Source organism: Aedes albopictus, chromosome 3, assembly GCF_035046485.1.
Source record: "Aedes albopictus strain Foshan chromosome 3, AalbF5, whole genome shotgun sequence".
Taxonomy (NCBI): Eukaryota; Metazoa; Arthropoda; class Insecta; order Diptera; family Culicidae; genus Aedes; species Aedes albopictus.
This window is the reverse complement of record NC_085138.1, coordinates 18569375-18594174: the sequence shown is the minus strand read 5'-3', so window position 1 is coordinate 18594174 and position 24800 is coordinate 18569375. Positions and strand designations below refer to the sequence as shown.

General features: G+C 40.7%; 1 protein-coding gene across 11 annotated transcripts in view; it reads right to left on the bottom strand.

Annotated features, from left to right (window-relative positions):
• LOC109418245 (zinc finger and BTB domain-containing protein 24) overlaps positions 1-24800 on the bottom strand; it is a 91620-nt gene that overhangs the window by 38915 nt on the left and 27905 nt on the right. For 6 of the 11 annotated variants that reach the window (XM_062842128.1, XM_062842129.1, XM_062842134.1 and 3 more), the window contains exon 1: positions 1367-2104. The exons of 2 other annotated variants lie outside the window; for them this stretch is intronic. The gene's annotated coding sequence lies outside the window, so the exon portion shown is untranslated. Of the gene's footprint in view, positions 1-1366; positions 2105-24800 lie in introns of those variants that run through there. 3 more of the 11 variants (XM_062842130.1, XM_062842131.1, XM_062842135.1) reach the window with 3 other exon arrangements.

Below are 24800 nucleotides of genomic sequence, written 5' to 3'. Positions count from 1 at the left end.
ACTTTGCCAAAGACAGTATTCTGTTTTACCGAATGGGTGAATTTATACAGCCGTTTCTTTGTTGGAGTCATATATGACCCCTCCGGCTCCAAAGGGTTAATGATTTTCAATTACCTTCAATTAACGTGAAAGTTAGTGTCCCGATTATTACGGATACAGGCTTATATGATGATATATTTCAGAGATCTAATGTTTTGATCCAATTTGATTTATGCCACAAAAGTTCAGCCTATTGGACGCAGTGGCTTAATTTCCCCAACAGGGGAGGAAAAAAAAATTTAAAAGACACAGACACGTTTAATGCTTCTATTTGCTATTTGCTCTTTGAAGGAAGCATAAAAGCCATTTGGCTTAGCAAAGATTATGCACATTCTTACCAAGAAGGCTGTTATTCGTATTATGCCAAGTGGCATCATGCCAAATGGCCGTTATGCCAAATGCTGTTATGCCAAACCGCATTATGCCAAATGGGGTAGAGCCCTTGGTGACACTAAACGCACGACCACGAAGCCACAAATTTCGGCGCTCGGACTTAATGTCACCCTCAACCAGGTTAAAATATTGGAGGGCATAAGCATTTTTTCTTTTCAAAGAATTTTTATGATTCTTTGAAAAGAAAAAAAACATCATCAAATATTGGGAGAGGAGGTGGTGTAAACCATGTATCCCCTCCCCCTGAATTGGCGTCTAAGTATGCCCCCAACGAAGATACATTACCGATAAGAATAAAAGAATTACTGGTCAATCTACATATCCACAAAGTGGTTTAACTTGGAGACCTGTATCTCCGATTCTAGAATTGCCAGTATTTTTTCAAAGATTCAATACAACTTTCTAATAATTCCAGAGTTTTCTAAGACGATACTTAAGAAATACCACTTGGGCAGCGATTCTACGCCATGAACATTGCCGCTATGAAAATCAATTTTGAATCGGAAATCTTGTTTTTTATACAAACTGTATCGCTGCTATAGTGGTTAACTCCCTATAGTAATATACCATGAACTTGCTGAATCAGTTATTCTGTAACGGCCACCATAACAGCATTCACTGAAAACACTTATCAGTGGACAAATCATGCCCATCATTACGCTTTCGCACATTGCGTTGTGTCACTGCGTTCAATCACCAGCCCAAATTGCTCACGTCACCATGCCAATTCCAGCATCCGTTACCTAACATGCAACACCGCGACAGACCAACCGACCGACCGACCGATGCACCACCGGAGCGATGCAACACATTCTCCTTTTCCCACACTGCAGCGCGCGGCGAGCGAGCAGATCACACCTGTTGCCCAATAATTGCACTTTTCAAAGCAATTTCCCTCCTGGCCTAGCATATAAAATTCCACCCGGGCATTCACATTCTTCTTCTCCGGTTTCGGTTCCCAACCACGACCAACAACCGCCGCCGTCGTCGTCGTCGTCCCAAGACAGGGAGATGACCTTTCCTCTTTTCACTGAAATCACTTTCACTCTCGCTCGACAGCGATTTTTCTTCGTTCACTTCCTCTTTCGTTTGATGATTCGTAAGCACAGGTAAATGCCTCTCTCCGTCATTCGCGCGGAGTTGTGCGCAAAACAAGTTTCACTCTACCTCGGTGCTCGCTAAGCACGTCGCCCCTCGCCCCGGCTGCACAATGTTTTCCTCCCCGAAGCGAACCACCGTAGAAGACCACTAGAGATGTGTATACGTCAGCCGATTACGGCCGCGATCGCGAACGCCGCGGAGGATCAGCAACCCCGTGGAATTCCTGCAACAGTTAATCACCGTCCCCTTGCTTGCTCGACGTGGACAATCAATAGTCGATTCGCGGATTTCCCCTCGAACTGATCGCACTCACGCAAAAGTTTCGAAACCACACACGGACACAACAACGACACACGGGACACTGGCCAAAGACGATCCGGTCCAGTGCACGGTTCACTCCGGTCTGGCACGGTGCGGCGCTCGGTGGGTTCGCTCGAGTTGCGATGGCAGACATTGCGAACCAAGCGCTTCTAGAGAGCGCGCGCGAGCGAAGAGTTCGAATGAATGAAGTCGTCGTGATCGGAGCGAATGAATCCGGAGCTTAGTTCTCGCAGATAAATTAATTTCAACAGCAACAACACAACGTAACTGTATGGAAAATCATCGTTTAAGATTTCCAGGAGGAACCGAAGAAATCAATAAACCGCCAACCGAGCTAACCTAACACAGTGTGGCAGACATGTTTAGATATTTTTGGGGTACTCCAAAATATCCTGGAATTTTGAACATCAAGAACATCTACTCTTTCCTTGACCCACTAAACAACATTTTCATGGTCGCCAAACCCTTCGTATCTCCAGACCCACCAAGAAGGCAAATGTTTCAGAGAGGGGCTAGTGCACATCGCTACCTCAAGGTTAGCTACGTAGCCTGCCGAACTGGGTTCTAGAGAGACCATTTCCACCCTCGGTGTGCCTCAATATTCTATTGAGGATGAGCACCTTCTCCACCGTGTCGATCAAGCATATTAGTCTATATGCCGACGGGTTTCCGCGCCTTTGGCAATAGAACCAGGCTCTGTCGCCGCTTCCAAACATCTGTGAAAACTTCCTCGTCCAGGCATTTCTGCAAGCAGATCTGAACACCTCGGGAGCCTCTGCAATAGCTACATGTATGGCCAGGTTCCACATCGGTGATCCTCTCCTCATCGCCAGCCCCAGTTTCCGACTGTCCTACGAAAGGAGGCGAAGGACTAGGATCATGACACGGAAAAAGTTCCTCGAAAATCTCGGGAAATTGCTCTGTAGGAGCCATTACACCTCTCGTCTTGGCCATCACGATCCTATAGGCATCACACCACGGATTCGCATTGGCACTCTGACAGAGACCCTCAAAGTAGGCCTATTTGCCTGTCCTTATCTCGGTCTTCAGCGCGACTTTAGCAGCGGAGAACACCACCTGCCGTTCGTTTCGCTTATCCTCAGTTCGCGATCGCTGCATCCGCCGCCTAAAAGTGGCGCAGGTTCATAATCGCTTGAGTCCACCAGTAGGCCGGTGGTCTCCCATTTCTAGGGTGGATTTGCCTAGACATGGTCGCATTGCACGAACGCGAGAGCACCGCTACCAGCTCGTCACCGCTTAAACCAAGTAGGTTTCGCTCACGGCTGCGCCTCCCTAAATAACCCTTTTTCGAAGTGTGGTGTCTTCTACCTTAGATGGTTTGGTCTTGGCATAGCCGCCTCTTCCTCTATTGTAGTCGATACAGTAGCGAACCGCCAGGTGATCATTGTGAGTGTAGCCATCGTCTACTCTCCAGTTCGAACTAATTGTTAGGCCAGGACTACAAAAAGTAACATCAATAATCGACTCCGCACCGTTCCGACTACGGGCACTCTTGGTACCGACATTAGCCAGGTCGACATTTACATAGCATGACCAGTGTCTCTAGCAGGATCTGACCCTGCTGGTTCACAAAGATGTTTCCCCATTCCACGGCCCAGGCATTGAAGTCACCGGCCTTCGCCCTATTAGCACGGTCATCATACAGTCCAGCATCTGCGAGAACTGCTCGATCGGCCACCACAGCTACATAACAGCTACAGAAGAAAACCCCGTTTACTTTGGCGACCACAAAGTCCTCATAGAGGTAGTAGATACCAATTCCTGGACGAGGTATTTACTCGTCGTCCATATCGCCGCCATTTTTCTGGACCCATTTGCGACTCAATTGCCGTTGCCGGCGGGTACTCGGTATGGGTCCGCTATGATGGCGATATCCGTTCTACACTCAGAAACCGCCTAACAAAGCAGTTGCTGAGCCGCGTCAAAGTGGTTCAGGTTCAGCTGCGTTACCTGCACTGTGATTTGTTCATTACAGCATTTTTAATGGCCGGGAACCATGGGCAACCCGTTCGATGCCTGTTATTCACGATTTCCCGGAACAAATCAAACACGTGGGTGAACTCGTGTAGCCTTGTGCCTTATGGCCTTCGGCGCCACATCACATGCACAGCTTGCTCCTGTCAGGGCCTTTACAGTTCTATGACTTATGTCCTGGTTCCAGACACCTGAAGCAAACATCCGGTGGCTCATGCAAGGTCAATTGGTCGTGGTTCTGCTAAACCGAACCAAAGACCATTTTTTGAAAAATTGAGTTTTCTGTACCATTGGATGAAGAAATTGATGATCTTTCTACCATGTAAAAATGCAGTAATTCTGACAGCTCTTCGTGGAGTAAATTCAAAATTTCTGTTTGGCAGAGCATACAAAAAATGAAATTACATCCAACCAGAGTGAACTGTAAACCATTCCATAGAATCAGCGAAATGTTTTAGTGTTGGTCCAGATGAAGAACATTTCAAGTTATGCTCATCGCCGTCATATTTCTAACTTCCAACCGACTCATAGTAAGTATCTGTGGGAGAATTGAACACGTTATTAGAAATACGGATGTTGGAGGATACAATTATGTATCGATGGTGCTGATCGCCATTTTTCCAAATCACTTTCAGCCAGACCGAACCAAATCCACTGCATTTTAGAACCAATTTATTCTCAACGATACAAAAATCAACTGGTTTTAAATACCTGCGTTATGTCGACACACCTCATACTGATAATTTAACACAGAAGCCGTCATTGAACAACAAGGCTAATAAGAATAATAAAGCTTGAAAAAAATCAAACACTTGGTTCACTTTGGCTGATCGAAAAATGACGTTTTCACGAAAACCATGCTGGAGAAGAATGTTTAGAACTTGATTCAGACTTAACGACTGACCTTCAGCTAAGTAAAATGACCTAGAAGTAACGTGCTTGGTTATCACTTAAAGGACCCAAGTTCGAATCTCTTTAATATTTTCGATTTTTTTTTGTCTTAGTTCACTCTGGCAGATCATTTTCATGGTTTTCTTCGATCAGTATAAATTTGAAGTACACAAATTGCTCCATTTTCACATCTCAGGACCTCAGGACATGCAAGGACATCATTTTACATAATCACTCTTGCACTGTGCCTGCACGCACATGCACCGCCTTTTAAAAATCATAGGTGGAAGGGCTGAGCTAGGAGCTGGGACCGTTCATATTTCAAACTATTTTGAAACCTCCATGCTACCATAATATTCGCGTCCTCTCTGATTCATGTAAAGAATTGTGAGTGATATAGATTTCAACTTCATAGACGATGAAAGATTGAGTTTTTTTTTTCACAATCCGAATGGTTTTCTATGAAACAAAGAAACACAGTCAGCCACACTGAACTATAAACCATATTCCAATGTTTTTGTTCAGCCAGAGTGAACTGAGTGCGAAGTACTGAAAAATTAAATGTAATTATATCAACGATTTCAAATAATTTACATGTATTCTTCGTCTCTGATGATTAATAAAGGCTTGTAAGTTACATGTGTGTGGAAAAGTTTCAAATAATCTTAGCTGTTGTTTATTTGTGAGTGGTTGAACTTTAAGCTAAATTATCTCGGAATAAAGTTTTTGGCGCTTAGTTCGGTTTAGCAGAACCCCGGCCAATTGGCATAATGACTAGCCCTCCTTGATCTTCCCTAATTTAACGGACTTATTTGCGTCCGCCACAGGTAACTGTACCAAGACTACCTGTGTCCCTGCCGGGCCCTTCCGTCAGCTTTACTGAGGGCCTAACAACGGTCGCAACCCCCTGTCCGGGGACTTCCGGTATCAGTAGGTGGGCTCCAGAGGCACGTTCTCCTCCATTTGGGAAATTTGTGAAGTTGTCTGGGGACTTACCGGCAGTGCTGAGAAAAATCACGAAGCTCGTTCTGCGGAGTCAAAGCCATGCAAATCGCAGCTACCCATGGTGATAACTGCGAAACCTTTCGCTACTGTAGTCTAGTTTGTTGAAATTCATTAGTAATCATGTGTTGCTACAGCAGATCGCCAGGTTGTTGAGCTAATTATTTACTACACTTCTCATTAGTTTTTCGTAGAGGTGCACCGTGGAGCCGTAGTCTCGAGAATAACTGTGCTCTTTTGATCTGGACTTCTGATCCGATGAAATATACCGAATTCATCAACAGCGGTTTGAGGGATTGAACTAGCTTTTCTAGTTGAATCGGGATATATTGGGACAGGGTTTCTAGGATTAACAGGTGGTATTTTGGTGATGAGTTGCGTAAGTCTTCGCTGGAAGAATCGGTCCGGACGAGACGACAGGAAGAACGACGACTGAGTAATTTATAAACTTCATTTGACGGAAAGGCACTCTAGAAAAGAAACGGGATTTTATCCTGCTAGTGCTAAATTAAAGATTACGCCTTGAGAGGACCGATGCTCAGATGGTATAAAGGGCCTTCGTTGAACGGCAAACGGGTTCTCGGGGAGTATGGTCCTTTGGATAAGATGGGCCTTGGACAGTTCCGACTAGTGAATCGAGATTCATCGATCTTTGGTTACTTCCGTAGAATATTGCTAAAAGTGCACACTTTATCCTTTAAATACATATCTCAGTATATTCTGAAAGACAAAAATCACTCATAAAGAAATAAAAATTACAAGGCCCTCATGAAGTTCGCCAGTACGTCGAACGAATTTCAGTGAAACTCAATTGGAGCTCCCGTGCTGCAGCTGCTGCTGTAGCAATTTATTAAAACGCCTACTGTATTGATTCAAACTCATTTCTCCCGGTTATGAAAAGACAGCGAAACAATAATCAAAATCAAGCAAGCTACTGTTACCATTCCCAGCACTGCTTACCGGCATCACTGCCGGCCTTCGGGATTAGTTGAAATCCTCTACACTCAGAAATAAAAGTATACACGGAATTACTATTATTTATGCATTTTGTATCCACATCACTATCACTCTCTTTCTGTTTTCATACTATCCGCTGCTTCGTCTGGGCTGACAAATCACTTCGTTTCAACCCAGGCTAAACGGCAGATAGCATGAAAACAGAAAGAGAATGAGAGAGATGCGGATACAAAATGCATAAATAATAGTAATTCCGTGTATACTTTTATTTCTGAGTGTACATAGAGATGAACGGAAGTTACATATGTCGATTCGGCAACGCTGTTCGTTTTGTTTACATCAGCTGCCAACACTTGCTACAAAGCTAGATGTTCAAACTTTGTGCGTGACTTCGTTGTGGTTCAAGTTGTTTTGTTTACATTTTCTAATTATGGAGATTTTTTTTTTGAAAATTTTGAAAAAACAGCGGAGCAATCGAAGAAATCTGAAATTCATTGCAAGTGTTACGCTAATCATATCGGCAGAAGTGAAGCAAGAAGCAGCAATGGAAGTTTTTTCGAGAAGTGCAGCAACAAAAGTTTCGTCATAAGCATGAGCTTTTGAAAGCAGAAATAATCAAATTTTATCTTTTTACTAAACTTACCGTCAATTTCTCGATATTAAAAATAAATCATTTTAATTTATTTAGTTCGTAATGCAATACCGTTCAAACAACGCCTTCCTACGATCGATCAGCTTGTTCATTTGGCTCACACTTTGACAGTTCTCTATGCACGATTGGCTTACAATGGCTGCCTCTGAGATCTGTATAATGTAGGATTACTAGGATTAGTAATCGCCTAGCCTTACGGGCACCGCCGCGCCAGGCAGCTCCTCACCTGACGGGTGCCTCACCCGCTTCAGCGAGTTCTTATCAGAAGCAGTCGCATCCGCCACAGGTTTCGGGCTACCTGTGGAAGCGAAGACCTCCGTCTGGGTAGACATCGTAACCTTTTCCTTCGCCGGTTCTGCCGCTGCTGCACTTTCCACAAATCTCTCGTGGTTGTGCTTGGTATCGTTTATCGACTTTCGAAGTCGCAACAGGGCCGTTTTAAGGTCCTTGTTTATGTTGGACTTCGAGGACCTCCTCACCTCTTCTTAACGGAGACCTAGCCAACCAGCTTCTCGCGAGGGTCACTTGTAGGCGTCACTTGTCAGATTCGTCCCGTTTAACCCTAAAAGGGATACCTGGGGTCCATTGGACCCCAGGCGCCTTTCAGAGCTCGTCTTTGATGGAACACACTCAGCGAGGTGACGAAACTGAGGCCATGAAGGTATCCCTTTAGGGTTGAATACGGGACACAATTTGGAAACTCTACAAAAACGAAATCAATGTCCAAAAACAGAGCTGCATGTTTTTGCTAAAAAGAACGAATAATTCAGTCAAAAACAAAAGTAATGTAGCAGTGGCGAGTATTTAAAAATTAAGTTGTCCCGTTCAATACGGGACGGATGGTCAGCCTAGTCAGCCTAGTCACTTGACACCTTGAATTGGGGTTAGTAGTCCTATTCTTAGCCGGCAACTACGCGGCATATAGCGTCTGGCTGGTTCTATCCGTAGACTTTCGTAATGCTAGTGAAGGAAGTTATCTGTTATGAATATAAAGTTTTGTTGAGTCCTCAGCAGGCATGACATGCTCTTCAGGTTGTGTGTAAGTGTGCGCAGTTTTAATATGACAATGAGCTGCACTGTGCACATTTTCAGTGTGGAATGCCATCACTGGTCCTCAGAACATCCTGAAGGCAAAGTTAAAAACGCCAAAAAACCTCATATACATGTTTTAAAACTATCTTCTCTGTAAAACTCGAAGACTATTTAACTAACACTGAGGTTGATGATTTCAAAAGAGTGGTCTAGATTCAAGGCGCAGCTTAAGGTGAATCGGGACGCTGTGTTATTTTTCCTATCTTCTCTCTCTTTCTAACAATTTGCCTCGCGATTTTGAAGATGGTAATCTCAATTTCTATCGCACAGATGAGGCTGAAAAACAATCAGCATATGCACTGCAAGTGAGCATACGCAATGATAGATTTTTGTTCCATTATATGAAGTAGAATCTGAGATTACCATCTTAGTAGCAACAGAGCAATGGCGGATATTTCGTCGACCGTCCCGTCCGCCCTTAAACATTGTTTGAAGCTACAACATGAGCTTCAAGAATTTGAACTAAAAACAATATTTTTCATAAACAAAATTATTGAGTAAATTATTGTAAATGATATCAGAACATCACAACATTAATTAGGTTTTAATTGAATACCGGCATTTATTTCGGGTTTCCTGTCTAACTCATCAACTAAATACAAGTTACTCAGCCGTCAGCAAAACAAATTGTTTTCTATGATCTCCGCGATTGACAAGTTGAAGAGCACATCGTATTGGTTCAGGTTTTATAAATTCCTACCAGTGGCTTGAGCACCCCTGCTGAGTACCATCAAACGCCAGCAAATCGCTCGCATTCGACTGTATTGTGTTTCGTTTCGTTGAATTTCTTTACGCGTACCCGTTCATTTTAGGTTTTCCTGAACCGATTTTGCAGCAGTCGTCGCCAAGATGATATTTAGCTTGTTTCGTAACTTTATTTACAATGTTGTGCCCTGGCCGATTCAAGCAGGCGTTGTGTTGCTGGAAGTCGAATACATATGTGGTTCGGAATCGGATTCACGAATAGATCGCCGATGTGATGTGTTAATTGTTGGCGAGGAAAGAAAAAAAAAACAAAACTAGGCCATGATTAATTTGGGCCTTTGTTTTTGGGGTGACTTAATCGAGCGTGATTTTGGCATTTGAATCGATTAAGTCGCTGTTGAATGCGGAAATTTGCTCTTGATTGTAAATTTACATTTTCACCTATGTTTCTGATAGTTCGCTCGTGCGCCTTTCATACAGTTAAGAAAATGTGTGATCACACTCATTTTGGGAATGTAGAAGCTTATGTCATTTAGATTGGCCCATGATTTATGCTCATGATTTTAAAACATTTACGTGAGCAGGAGTTTTCATTATTTACTAATTGTGACATCTGAAAGACTAAACTCATCATATTCCAATACCATGTCTTTTCCAAGAAAGAGATTGCAATTATTTTATTGACCAATCTTCTTTGGGACTAGGACGACTGTCAAATTGCATGTGCTTCGGGATAATATCGTAATTAAGAAGATATGTTTCAAGATCTGGCACCGTCGGTCAGCTTTTACATCCAATGAGAATGAAGTAAATAACTTTAGTTAGACTTAGTGTACCAGTTATGGCTATAGTACCTCAAATTCGCCATAGTTGATTTTCAACCTTTAAAAATACAAATCAACAAGAAAAAATTCGTAAACAACAGATCACGATCACAAAAGATGATTGCAATCATTCAAACTTCACTATTTGCTCACATTATGGTAGGAATAAATCATTTTCTTTAACTTTTCGGCCTCCTTGCACCCTATTTCGCCATAGTGTACCAGTTATGGCAAATCCCATAAGGAATGTATGTAAATAGTGCGAAGTGGAACCCAAATTAACAAATGTGTCTATAACTGGTATAGGGTTCCTATCATTGGCACACGCCGTAATAAATACTAACAGTAGATTTGGCTCCGTTTTTTATATTTTTCCTGTTTGAAAAGTTTGAAAACTAATCAATTATTTGACTTATTGTTTACATTCGTCGGTCTTCTTCTTATTTTTGTAGAAAGTTTTTCTTAAGTGGTGCGATAACTGGTACAGGCACCCTGGATGGTTTTCATGTAAATGGATAAAACACCCAAGCCTATTGATCATTTGATCAACAATTGTCGTATAAATCAAAGTCTCTCGAATCGGTTTACTCTAACTTTAAAAGTTATATAACATTTAAAAAAAAACTTTGAACAAGATAAAGGATTCTTCCAAAATCGGCTCACGATCTCGAAAAACGAACTGTAAGGTGAAATGATAACTGTCTTGATTTCTTATTATTGAATTCCTCACAGCTAAGCCTGGGTAGTGCCTGACAGTTGAAGCTATTGCATAATCACTAGTTTGACTATGAACTGAATCAACCCAATCGCTCAAGCTCTTGCGGCCGGATATACTCATGAACCACCACATGCCAACATGATTCAACACTTTGAGATCATTTTAAAACTTGTACCATCATTCGAGTCAAGTCGGACGTTACGCCGTGGTAAATCGAGTATTCAACTCAGACGCATTTGATCAAGTGTGATACCTCTGCATGTGTTTAATGTAAATCGAATACAAAATACGGCACATACGATATCGGTAATCTTCAAATTGGGCAGGTAAAACCGAGCAACTATTTACGTCGTCGTCGTTTGCGTATATGTAAAAAGCTATCGAACGACGAAACGCAGAGCAGTCGACTTTAAAGTTATAAAAATTTATATTAAAAACTCTCTCCACTTTCTAAATTTCTTTCTCACATACAAACGGATCCGAAAGCGAACCGCGTGCGGACGTGCGCACGAGTTGAGCTGAGTTGATCGCTGTACGGCGCGCCGGGGAAATAATGACCGAACAAAAATAAGACGCAAAACGAGTCTTGCTGTTTGCATTGCAGCAGTCAGTGCACGACGACGACGATGCGACGACCAATGAAAATCCATCCACCGCGCACCGCAAGTCAGCTACCTCAACGTATAGGTATTAGCGGAGCAGTGAACTAGTCTGCGCCTGCGGTGCAGTCGTATGTCCGCATCCAACCGACCGCGGTGAACAGCTCGCTGCAAATGACGACCGTTTATTTCTGTGGCGAAAATTATGAGGACCGGCCGGGGTTGTTGATATCGTACACGCGCGCACGCGAAAACTTGTAACCTTACCCAAGACCATGATAGCTTGTATCGCGAGAGCATCAAATTAGCTCACAGTCTGCCATACAAAATAGAGGGATAGATTATCTTACCATGTTCAAAATACATCACACTCACAACAGAACAACAGAACACAATCTCGGATTAGCCATACCCTGTCATGTCGAAAACACATCTGTGCTTTTGGAGAATCAAGAAGGCACAAAGGTCATTATTTGCACGAATAGAGGCGAGGGAGAGCACATATTCCGATCTCTATACTGTAAACCCATAGACACATCACTGCCATAAATGGATAGCAGGAACCCTAGTTAACAGAGGTTCTCTCGCAACGGCTAATCTCTTCATCTCTTTAACTCTCATCACTGTTATCGCCACCCATCAGCATGTAGCAATCAGAAAACTACCTACGCCGATATACTGTCCTGATATTTGCGGTGTCCATCAGTAGCCAGTTAATCGTTAAGCAGGTTAGAGCATAGTGCGCGCGCCAATAATAGTTTTTACCTGACTGGTATCGGATAACGCGATAGTGTACTGGATTGTGGTGAAGTGATTAAATGAAGGGGATTGGGCCTTTTTGTGCTCACCTTGAGGTAGCAATAGTGTACAGTGAGAAAAGGGATAGTTTTTATCACTACTTTGTATTCTACAGCCAATTACCACAAAACCCCAAGTGCATGCAGTGATGGAGTAGAGTGGTGATAGTTTTGAGATCGGTAAGCCTGAAACTAAGTTGAGTGAGCTAGAGCCTATCCAAAAATATGTCTTTGCATGGTGATTTATGTGCCCCTCATATGCCTCCTCTATTCAGGCCTTTCTTTCAACCCATATCGATGGCAATGCTGGCCATCAATCCAGTGTGGTGCATCTCCATGTCGGACCAGCAACCGTGGGTTCTGATACGGAGTGGTCGGCAGGATTGCCGGCATAACCAGCTTCTGTCCGGACAGACCCCCAGTTCTGCAGCCGCCGAGGGATACTCTACAGACTGACACATACACCCCCACATTAGGTTTAAGTAGAAACCATAACAGTAAGTAATAAACCACTACTAATTTTCATATGTAAAATGTATGCTTTTATTTTGCCATGGAATGACTCGATTTCATACTTCTATGGTTCCCAAGTACCTGAACCTGGTAGATTTCCTTGATTGGTTCTTGAGTTTTGGAATCAATACTCTCCAGTTTCTTTTCTACCGTATTTGTCCCTGTCTCATGCAACCTTTCTTAGGGGAGGTGACAAATGGCGCCCAACGTAAATGTAACTGTACAGTGGATTACCAATTTTGACGAAGTTTTTCTATCATGGAGTCATTCGCTTATAAGAAAGCAACTTTTGAATTTTCATATGCAATGGTGGATGGTTTTGTAAATATGTATATAATAGTTTTTTTTAGATTTCTTTAGATTAAGTCCATTTTGAATTTTATATTGAATTTCGGAAATCGTCATTTTGGAGAAATTAGAAAATGAATTCTTGCAATCCTCTTGAACTTTTGGCAAGAAGTTGTACATATGTAAATAGATTAATAGTTTTTAGCACAATGAATTGAATATTGAAATAAGTTGAATTTAAACAGATTTTTATCAAACATGAATTATTATATTTCTTACTGAATTCCATTAATATTTCACTGAACTTCCTTACATTTTTTCATATTTTTACACACACAGTTTTTAGGATAGTGAATAGATTGGCCGATCTCAAATACCATCGTTTAAGTGATTTCAAGAATAATCGTTTTAGGAAATCTTTAATAGAGAAGAAGAAAAGTGCAATTAAAGTGAAAGGACACTAATGGAGCAAAGCGTAGAAAGTGAAAACACCGCGAATAGTTTAATTGGTTTTGATCAAGAAGAGGACACTAGTCCGGTTATGAGCATTAGGAAAATGAGTCAGCGCGAAGTACGAAGGCTCACAATCTCACCCACATTTCGGGACAGATTGAATGAGGTGTATGAACAAAAAGCGAGACAAACTACGGATTCAGTAATTGAAAATGAACGTGATAACCGCGCGCGTAAGAATAATGTTGAACCTGAGAGGCATACAATTCCACCGCCGCCGCCGCCACCGGTAATTCCACGCGAAAACGTAAATCACGGTGAAAATTTAGTTTCTAATCGCGAACAAATGAGATCACTTGAAAAGTACACGGGTACTAAGAAAAAGATCTCCACCGATAAATCACCGGAGCAAAATGGTGCTCCAGATTTGGATTTGAATTTCGATCCTAATGTGGTACTAATCGAGGATGAAAATGATTCGGTTCAATTTCTTCCACCGGGATTCAACATAAAATCTCAATTTTCAAATCCTGCATTGTCAAATAACCCTTTATTTTTCAACCTTCCAAATAGTACTCCGAATAGTAGGAAATCACTGCCAGTTTCACAATGGCCAATCAAATATGCCGGAAATGACAATGGAATTGGATTGAATCTTTTTCTTAGAAGAGTTGAATTTTTCGCACATTCTGAGAAGATCTCTAAGGAGGAACTTTTTGAATCAGCCCATTTTCTATTAGTGGGACCTGCTCAAGATTGGTTTGTTGCAAAATGGCCAACCTTGCGCAACAAAACCTGGGATTACTTCATCCAGGCCTTAAGACACCAATTTTTGCCGAGTAACATTGATCATTACGTGAAAGTGCGTTCATTTTCAATGTTCCAAGCTAAATCTGAACTATTTTCGAACTTTTTAGTTCGAATGGAGCAGTTCTTTTTGTGCAGAACTACTCCAATGTCTGAAGAAGACAAATTTGATATAATGTGGCACACAATGAGGCCCATCTACCGAGACCGACTGGCCTTGGTAGACGTCAAGGACTTGCACACTTTAGAACAACTGTGCACTCGAATTGATAATAATAATGAATCGATTATGAACAAATTTGTGCTTTCATTTGAAAACCAAAAAATTAATGAAGTAAATTTCAATAACAATCCCAGCAATTCCAATGTCAGAGCATCAGCAACCAACAATAGTCACAATAATCAACAGCGTACTCAGCAACCCAATCAAAGCAATAGTAGAAACAATCAAAACAGTTCACATCAAAACTCAAACCCACAGAACAATAGACCTAGAAACAATCCCAACTACAACAGTAATCAAAACTTTCAACAGGAATACCAGCCAGATTGTGGATGGAGGGAGTTGTCCTTAGATGATATCCTGAGGCATTACAGAGTTCCTGATCGACGAGTTTGCTTCAATTGTAGAAGATTTGGTCATCACTTTACTAAATGTTTTTCAAGGCGCAATGTATTTTGCTGCATATGTGGTCTTCCTGAGTTTCATTACGAGGAATGTCCATTCTGTGAGGCAAAAAACCAGAGAAGGGGAAATTAAAGGAGGTGATTTTCCCAACCTCAGAAATTCCTCCAGGTTTGAGTCAAAACACACAAACCGCAGAAACATTTCAACAAATCATTTCGGAATTTGAAGACAATACAGATTGTACCATTGAGGAACATGAAAATGATGAGCCATGTAACTTTGCTGGTTATTTTCATCAAATTGAGACAATTTTTATAAATTTGGATAATGATGCCAGATATTTTTTGAAATTTAGCGTTTTGGGATTTCAGTTGCACGGGTTATTGGACAGTGGAAGTAATGTGTCATTAGTTGGAGAACACTTTGGAAATTTAACCAGCTTTTTGCAAATTCAAGATCTGAACAAAGACATCAAAATTTCAACTGCCAGTGGGGAGCCAATGCAAATCAATGGATTTGTTGACGTTCCATTTACAGTCAATCAAACAACAAAAATTTTGCCCTGTTTAGTTGTCCCTGAGCTTGGAACTCGTTGCATTTTAGGAATGGACTTTTTTAAACTTTTCAACATCAAGCTAACTTTCGATGACGTTGAAGGGATTGATAAATTTAACACTTGTAATGTGGAATCAAGTAACGAAATTCAGCCAGCTTCCCACATCCTCGATGCGGAAGAGACTGAACTACTAGAATCAGTAAAAAAAAGCTTCAAAGTATCAGAGCCTGGCACTCTAGAAGCTTGCAATGTTATGGAGCATAGCATTGAGCTCACTGATAGCAACGCAATTCATTTGAACCCCCATCCATGGTCCCCTACAATCCAAGAGAAAGTCAATGTTGAAATTAATCGTTTATTAGATTTAGACATCATTGAACCTTCCAATTCTAATTGGGCCTTGCAAGTGGTACCAGTTACCAAAGAAAATGGTGATATGAGGCTATGCCTAGATGCCCGTAAACTGAATGCAAAAACTGTTAGAGATGCATATCCTCTAGCAAGTTCCATGAGAATTTTGAACAATTTAGGTAAGAATCGCTACTTTTCGGTTCTGGATCTGAAGGAATCTTTTCTGCAGGTTAAGCTTGCGGAAAGCTCAAAGAAATTCACGAGTTTCAAGATTATTGGTAGGGGTCTTTTCCAATACAAAAGGCTACCTTTTGGACTTATCAATAGCAGTGCTACTATGTCTCGGATCCTTGATAGAGTTCTAAAAGAAGGGCTCTACGAACCATTCATCTTTTCTTACCTCGACGATATAATCATCGCAACAAGAACCTTCAAAGATCACATTAAGTATCTTAAAATAGTCGCTGATTGTTTAAGAGAAGCTAACCTCTCTGTAAATTTGGCTAAGTGCAAATTCTGCCTGAAAAGAATAAAATATTTAGGTTTTATTCTTTCAGAGAACGGTTACCAGCCGAACCCTGAAAGAGTTACTGCGATCTCCAAGTTTGCTCGACCGCAAACTCCAAAGGAGATTCGCAGATTCTTAGGGATGGCGGGATACTATCGCAACTTCATCCCGAACTTTAGCGGTATATCGGCCCCTATCTCTGACTTGCTGAAAGGCAAGCCAAAGAAGATTAGGTGGAATGATAAATCCGAACAGGCATTTATCAAACTGAAAGAATGTTTGATCTCGGAGCCAGTCTTAGCCAATCCCGACTGGACAAAAGAATTTACTATTCAAACCGACGCTAGTGATGTGGCAATAGCAGGCATACTAACGCAGGAGTTGGATGGTAAAGAACACATTATTGCCTACTTCTCACGAAAGCTCAGTGCCTGTGAAAAGAAATATGGGCCCACCGATAAGGAAGGTTTAGCCGCTCTTGAAGCAATTGAGCATTTCAGATGTTACGTGGAAGGCTCGCACTTTACATTAATAACTGATTGCTCCGCAGTGACATTTATCTGCAACTCAAAGTGGCGTCCGAGTTCTAGACTGTCACGATGGTCAGTAAAATTGCAGGAATTTGATATGACTATTAAGCATAGGAAAGGGCGTGATAATGTGGTTTGTGATGCCCTGAGTCGAGCTGTGTGTGCCATCTTTGAAAATTCCACTTCAAAATGGTACAATGATTTGAAGAAGAAAGTCAGTGACACTCCAGAAAAATACCAGAACTTTAAAATTGAAAACGGCGACTTGTATAAGTTTGTCACTTCCAGATCCCCTTTTGATATGGGACGACTGGAATGGAAAATGGTTGTGCCACCTGACAAGATGGCGCAACTAGTTGAAGATGAGCATGCCAAATTAATGCATCTTGGGACAGAGAAGACCCTAGAGCGAATTAAATTAAGATATTACTGGCCTAAGATGAAAGTCGATGTCAAACGAGTTTTATCTAAATGCGGCATTTGCAAGCAGTCGAAGCATTCGACTATTGCCACAATTCCTCCAATGGGAGAGCAAAAGAATGCTACTCGCCCATTTCAGATGATTGCTATGGATTATATTAGTGGCTTTGTCCGTAGTAAGTCGGGAAATAGTGATTTGTTAGTTTGTTTGGATGTGTTCACTAAATATGTTCGTTTGTTTCCTGTTAGAAAGATTAGTGTTGGAAGTTTAAGTCAGTTAATTAAATGTGAATGGTTTTTGAAATATGGTGCTCCACAAGTGTTAATTTCAGATAATGCTGTAACGTTTTTAGCTAATAAGTTTCAAGATTTGTTGTCTAAGTTTCATGTCCATCATTTTAAAAACAGTAGAAGACACTGTCAAAATAACCCTGTTGAACGAGTGAACAGAGTCATTTTAGCTTGCATTCGCTCATATTGCCAGGACGATCATCGTGTCTGGGATTCTAAGATTCCTGACATTGAGTTTGCTATCAATAACACCAAGCATTCGTCTACGGGATTCACACCCTTCTTCTTAGTGCATGGATACGAGTCGGTAGTTGATGGAAGGGACCATCTTCAAGATAGGCACACTTCTGATCCGTCAGCTGATCAATTCGTCCAACGCCGAGAAGCAGCTCTGGGTTCGGTATATGAACAGGTCGTTAAGAACAATAAAAAACAGTTTGAAAAATACAAAAAGAATTATGATAGCAAGCATAAAGGTTTACCACCTGCCTTCAACATTGGTCAAAAAGTTTATAAGAAGAACTTCAAAATTTCAAGTGCAGCTGATCATTATTCAGCCAAACTTGGTCCTGTCTACGTTCCCTGTAAAATAATAGCTAGAAGAGGAGCAACATCGTATGAATTAGAAGATGAGGAAGGAAGAAATTTAGGAGTGTTTGCAGCGCAAGATTTGATTCCGGAATAAGTGAGATTTAGTTTTATATGCGTGAAAATGTCGTCGAGTATAAGTGCTTTTTTTGTGTAATTGAGTGATTGTGAAATACGTGTTTGTTGAGTTAGTAAGGACCGTGTGCGAAAATGAGAGATTTGATAGGGGAATTGAATGTTCGAGGAAATGGTGATCACCGAGAGTCCGCGAAGATTAAGTATAAAGTTCGTGTATATCTGAGAGTTTTAATCAACCGAGAGATTGCGTTAGGTTTAGAAGAGAATTCGTATGCGTGTAGAAATAAGCAGATAGAAAATCTGTTTTTGAAGTTGATGATCGAGAAGAAATAGTGTGTATTATGTGTAGATTTTTGAATGTCTGGAGAAGTAAGTGAATTTTTTGTTGGAATCATTTGTATGTTTGTAATTTGAATAAACTTCCTTGGTATTAAATTTTGAGGCTCCTCTGCTAAGCAGAAACACAACCTTCAGTTGTCTGCGAAATGAAACAAAGAGATCCAAACGTTAACTAAATCTATATGGCCACATCGAATAACTACGAATAACCACAGATCTGTTCCTGGTTGATGTGAGCCACTATTGTTCAAACTCAGATTGAGCTGAAACCTAGCCAGTAAAACAATAGCCTATCTGGTAAACAACCGTCCATTGGCATATGAGATATCAACATTTTGCCCTGACAAGAATGTACTTTGTGTGGATTAACGGATTACACTTGACGACACCTTACACTACTTTACAAGGTCGGCTTTTGTCGGTCATGTGATTGGATTTTGCTCATGGTAAGAAAAGGCCACTGCCATACAGAGATGTAATCCCTGTATTTCAGTCTGGTGTGGGGGTATTGTAACCTTACCCAAGACCATGATAGCTTGTATCGCGAGAGCATCAAATTAGCTCACAGTCTGCCATACAAAATAGAGGGATAGATTATCTTACCATGTTCAAAATACATCACACTCACAACAGAACAACAGAACACAATCTCGGATTAGCCATACCCTGTCATGTCGAAAACACATCTGTGCTTTTGGAGAATCAAGAAGGCACAAAGGTCATTATTTGCACGAATAGAGGCGAGGGAGAGCACATATTCCGATCTCTATACTGTAAACCCATAGACACATCACTGCCATAAATGGATAGCAGGAACCCTAGTTAACAGAGGTTCTCTCGCAACGGCTAATCTCTTCATCTCTTTAACTCTCATCACTGTTATCGCCACCCATCAGCATGTAGCAATCAGAAAACTACCTACGCCGATATACTGTCCTGATATTTGCGGTGTCCATCAGTAGCCAGTTAATCGTTAAGCAGGTTAGAGCATAGTGCGCGCGCCAATAATAGTTTTTACCTGACTGGTATCGGATAACGCGATAGTGTACTGGATTGTGGTGAAGTGATTAAATGAAGGGGATTGGGCCTTTTTGTGCTCACCTTGAGGTAGCAATAGTGTACAGTGAGAAAAGGGATAGTTTTTATCACTACTTTGTATTCTACAGCCAATTACCACAAAACCCCAAGTGCATGCAGTGATGGAGTAGAGTGGTGATAGTTTTGAGATCGGTAAGCCTGAAACTAAGTTGAGTGAGCTAGAGCCTATCCAAAAATATGTCTTTGCATGGTGATTTATGTGCCCCTCATATGCCTCCTCTATTCAGGCCTTTCTTTCAACCCATATCGATGGCAATGCTGGCCATCAATCCAGTGTGGTGCATCTCCATGTCGGACCAGCAACCGTGGGTTCTGATACGGAGTGGTCGGCAGGATTGCCGGCATAACCAGCTTCTGTCCGGACAGACCCCCAGTTCTGCAGCCGCCGAGGGATACTCTACAGACTGACACATACACCCCCACATTAGGTTTAAGTAGAAACCATAACAGTAAGTAATAAACCACTACTAATTTTCATATGTAAAATGTATGCTTTTATTTTGCCATGGAATGACTCGATTTCATACTTCTATGGTTCCCAAGTACCTGAACCTGGTAGATTTCCTTGATTGGTTCTTGAGTTTTGGAATCAATACTCTCCAGTTTCTTTTCTACCGTATTTGTCCCTGTCTCATGCAACCTTTCTTAGGGGAGGTGACAAACTTCTGCTGGTGTGTAGTGCTCTTTACAGTGAAACTCTCGCGAATCCCCCTCCCAAAACCGCGGCAAAGATGAGCGCCAAAATTCAGGCAACCTCTCCTCCTAGCGGTTTAACCTATTATATCTCAGTTACTCATGGAAGATCAATAGACATGATAAGATATTTTCGAGATGATGATCATCCTCCCAAAGCTGTCCAAAACCAATACCCTGTGATCATCCAAGAGCCCATATAGCCGAAGCGGTAAACGTGCGGGTATTCATCAAGGTCATGCTGAGGTTACGGGTTCGATTCCCGGTCAGTTCAGGAACATTTCGTAATGGAAATTTCTATGACTTTCTTGGACCAGAGTTTAAAATTTTCATTTTCAATGAGTAAAATTCAACGTGAATTTTGAAAATTCTCAACTGAGGGATCAAAATAATTTTGGTGAATGAATTTTCTCACTTATTCATTCATTTTTCTGTTACTGTCAATTTTCACTGAGAAATATAACTGGACCGTAACTCCCGATTATTCTTCCAATCACCTCAAAACATGTGTATTGTAGTTAACTAGAATACTAATAAACTGCTCTATTTGTTCATTAAGTCGGATTGTGCGTCTGTTAACAGAAATTGGACATTTTACGACGTGCGAAAAAAAAAATCGTGATAGAGAATTGAATGAAATAAGAGAGGCATTCAGCTGACAATGAATGTGGCCAAACATGAATGAAAAAAATGAGAATGTCAATCTTCACTTTTAACCCTCGATTTTTTTACACACTGCATACGATAGAAAAGTGCAAAAATGTAGTATGAATACTTTTATACCGCAATGTTATTTGTGTAACATGGTAATTTATTAAAAGCCACTGCTTGCTTGGAATGAGTCGCATGAATTATCATTCGTTGCGAACGCAAGCATATGCCAGTAAGCATATATGCGGTAACCACTAAGCATTAGAAGGGATCGTAATGCTCTACCACAATGAAATATCTCAATGAAAACAAGTTTTGGATGTTGAATCTGAAGCTGTTATCGAATCATTCTTTATATTGGTGATTAAATCAACGCACGCCACCGGGACAGCTTTAGCATCGTGGATCAGGAGCAACAGAATCCGAAGCAGATATGATTAATCAATCGCCGAATCATAAGTTCAAATCAATCAGCAAAAAAGTACCACATAGCACCGGCTGGAATATGGAAGGACGATGAAGCGGGGAAGCAGGCTGAGAGAACGAGAAGCAGACGTCAATCTATTTTTGTTTTTTTTTTGCTCGACGAGGCGTTACGCTTCTTTGACATTTCGTTACGACGTTCCTGAAGGGATAGCACTAAGACAGCCCGTTATTTTGCCAAAACCTGCTGTGAGGTAGCACTATAAGCGCATATACGGCTAATTAGCATTAAACGCATTGTCGTAAAGGCTACTATAATGCTGAAGGAATGCTATTTTAAATGCTTACTGGTTACTTGGGTAATTTGATCACCCTAAGTCGACGACCGACCAACAGCGTTGATCTCGATTAAATCAGACAATAAAATATATGACATTCTTAGTTCAACCACAGAAGCGGCTACAATCACTTCAGATATCACATGGCGACCGTGACTGGACACGAACCTGCAATCTTCGGGCAAAGAAAGCTCTCAGTTCTTGCAAGGTAGATTTACATACTTTGGTTAGCGTTAGCGTAGTTACGGTATACTTCGTAGATTGGATACTAACAACATTCATGTACCTTTTGCTAATCTTGCTCGGATTGCTTTTCGGAACAAGGCCGGGGAGTTAGCTTTGCTCCAATCTTATGCAAGAATACCAAAAGCACAAATGTCATTATTCCCGGCCACGCCCATCTTTACCGTAACTTGGGATAGGGGAAGGAAATGTTGATGTAGCACTTATTTAAGAGGCCTCCGACTCAGTGACACTCCCATAAGTACTACGGAGTGGGTGGTTGGGAGATGTATTATGTAGGTCAAGGATTCGCCTGAAAATCTGGCGATGGACCCACGGCATTGGTTGTTTATTTGGTTAAAATTTAATCTTTTGAAAGCCGGCAATTAAAAGAGATTTTTTTTATTTATTGTTTAAATAATTATGTTTCTGCTCAGTGAGAGGCCCAAGCAGAACCGATCCCTCCAGGGTCATCGGAACATTACAATAAATGTTTGAAACGCGTGAAAAAAAAAGAAAAAAAAGTTGGCGATCCGAGAAAAGAAAACCTCAATTTACATAAAAAAAAACGCGAAAACAATGAAAAAACCCGATTCAATCCACCTATGGTGAACAGAACCCTTCTTACACTTATTAAAACTATTGTTGTATTATTTGTATTTAAGATATTTATTTTGTGTTATGGACCAAAAGTTCTAGAAAATATTGTGGATTTGGCATCTAGTGGATTGGTTTCCAAAATAGTATCATGGATCATGGACTAAACTACCAGAAATGCCAGACACCTCCTAGAATCTTGTATGCAATGTTTAAAAAATAGCTTGCATATTTTGGAATATTGTATCTTTTGTTAACTGCCAAAAGATCTTGATTCGACTAACAATAGGGTAAGAAAATCAGCGAAATACACTTTGTCTAATATCTCTTAATCAGTCGATTAAATTAGCTCCGAAGTACTTGGTATTCGTGGTCATGGTGTAAAAAGGACAAAAATGATATATCTACTAAGTTAATCAGTTTTGGCATTAGCTGGTTATTTTGGCTGTCCGGTTCTTGAATTTTTCCCACAACATATACCGTCAAGGCGCCATTCACCGTGGGGGCTCCATTCACCGTGTGCCTTCGAATATTTTTTCATTATTTCCATATTATGATTGAATGATATGACAATTTCCCTTCAATTTCACCAATACAACACTAATGTATTGTTACCATGTCAAAACGCTCATTAGAAACATTTAAAAGTATCATTTTGACACTAAAGTGTGTTTACATGAAGCGGGTTTCTGCTCGTTCACTGCATTCATAGTGAAAAAACGAAAACTGCGCTAAGGTGATTTAAGCGATAAACTAAATGTAGTAACGTTTTTATTCCACCAAAAAGCAATTAAATTCACATATTAGGTATGTATTTTGCATTACCGAAGTAAGATTAACAAAAAAGTACGATTACTCGTACTTTTTAATTGAAACAAAAAGGCACGGTGAATGGGTACCCTAAAAATCAATGGTCTCCATTCACCGTGCCCCATATTGTCCCATATATCTAGAAAAAATCGAAAATTTGAACAATCGTTTTTCTAATACAATCTTGCAAGTTATTACTTGAAATGAATTTAAACGAAGAAAATTCCCTTGGCTGGGTTGTTTTGATCATTTTTAAACAAAGTAGAATAAAATTTCTCATACACGGTGAATGGGTCCCTACTACCACGGTGAATGGTGACCTACCACGGAATTAGGCGACCCTACTACCTTTTACTAATTGTACTATATCACCAAATTTTGTGAAAAATTTTCCACTTCTGTGGATATTGCTTTAATTTTAACCTATAATGAAGGCAATTAAAAGCGGCACCAACAATGTTTATAAGACTAGTGTCAAATGACAGCCCTCATTTGCCCCGAATCGTCTTAGATCCACGGTGAATGGTGCCTTGACGGTAAATTCAAAGCTTTCATTTAACATATTGTTGGTTTTCATAAAATTCCTGTGTATTTGTAATTTGTTATTTATAACTTTGTTGAAAACAATTACCTGCTAGTATACACTTTGTATGAGGACAGCATTATTTATTGAAAAATAATTTCCCATAGACTGGTCAAAAACTAATGCAAGATAACAAGTGAATATAATAATAAAAAAAGAATTTATTGAAATACTCTTCATAAGATATCTCAGTAATCAAATGTCGAATCGAAATAAAATTTCAGGGCCTTATACAAGGATATTGTAGCTTTCATTTGGTGCTTAGAGAACTCCCAAGTACTCTTTGAAAGATATCTCGGTAACCAAATGTCCAATCCTAATGAAATTGTATAGGGTTCTACTAGTATGTTGTAGCTTTCATCTGGTGTCAGAATAACCAAAATCGGTTGACAGACGACTAAGATATTTATTATGATACTTGGTCAAAAATCTCAAAAAGTTTAGTTGTATAAATCTTCGAAAGATATCTCTGTAACCAAATGTCCCATCGAAATAAAATTTCTGGGCGACCTACTAGGATGCTGTAGCTTTCATTCTGTGCCAAAAGAACGCAAATCGATTGACAAACGGCCGAAATATTTATTATGATACACTTGGTCAAAAATCTTAAAAAGTTTAGATATATGACTCAAAAGTACTCTTCGAGAGATATCTCGGTAACCAAACGTCCAATCGAAAAAAAATTCAATAGCGTTCTACTAGGATGTAGTAGCTTTCATTTGCTTCCAAGAGAACTCAAATCGGTTGACAGACGGCTGAGAAACGTGCGTGACTTTTTTTGTAACGCACATACACACACACATACACACATACACACACACATACAGACATTTGCTCAGTTCGTCGAGCTGAGTTCATTGGTATATGAGACTCGGCCCTCCGGGCCTCGGATCGAAAGTCGGTTTTTCGAGCGATATTTATACCCTTCTTATGGGTGTAAGAAGGGTAA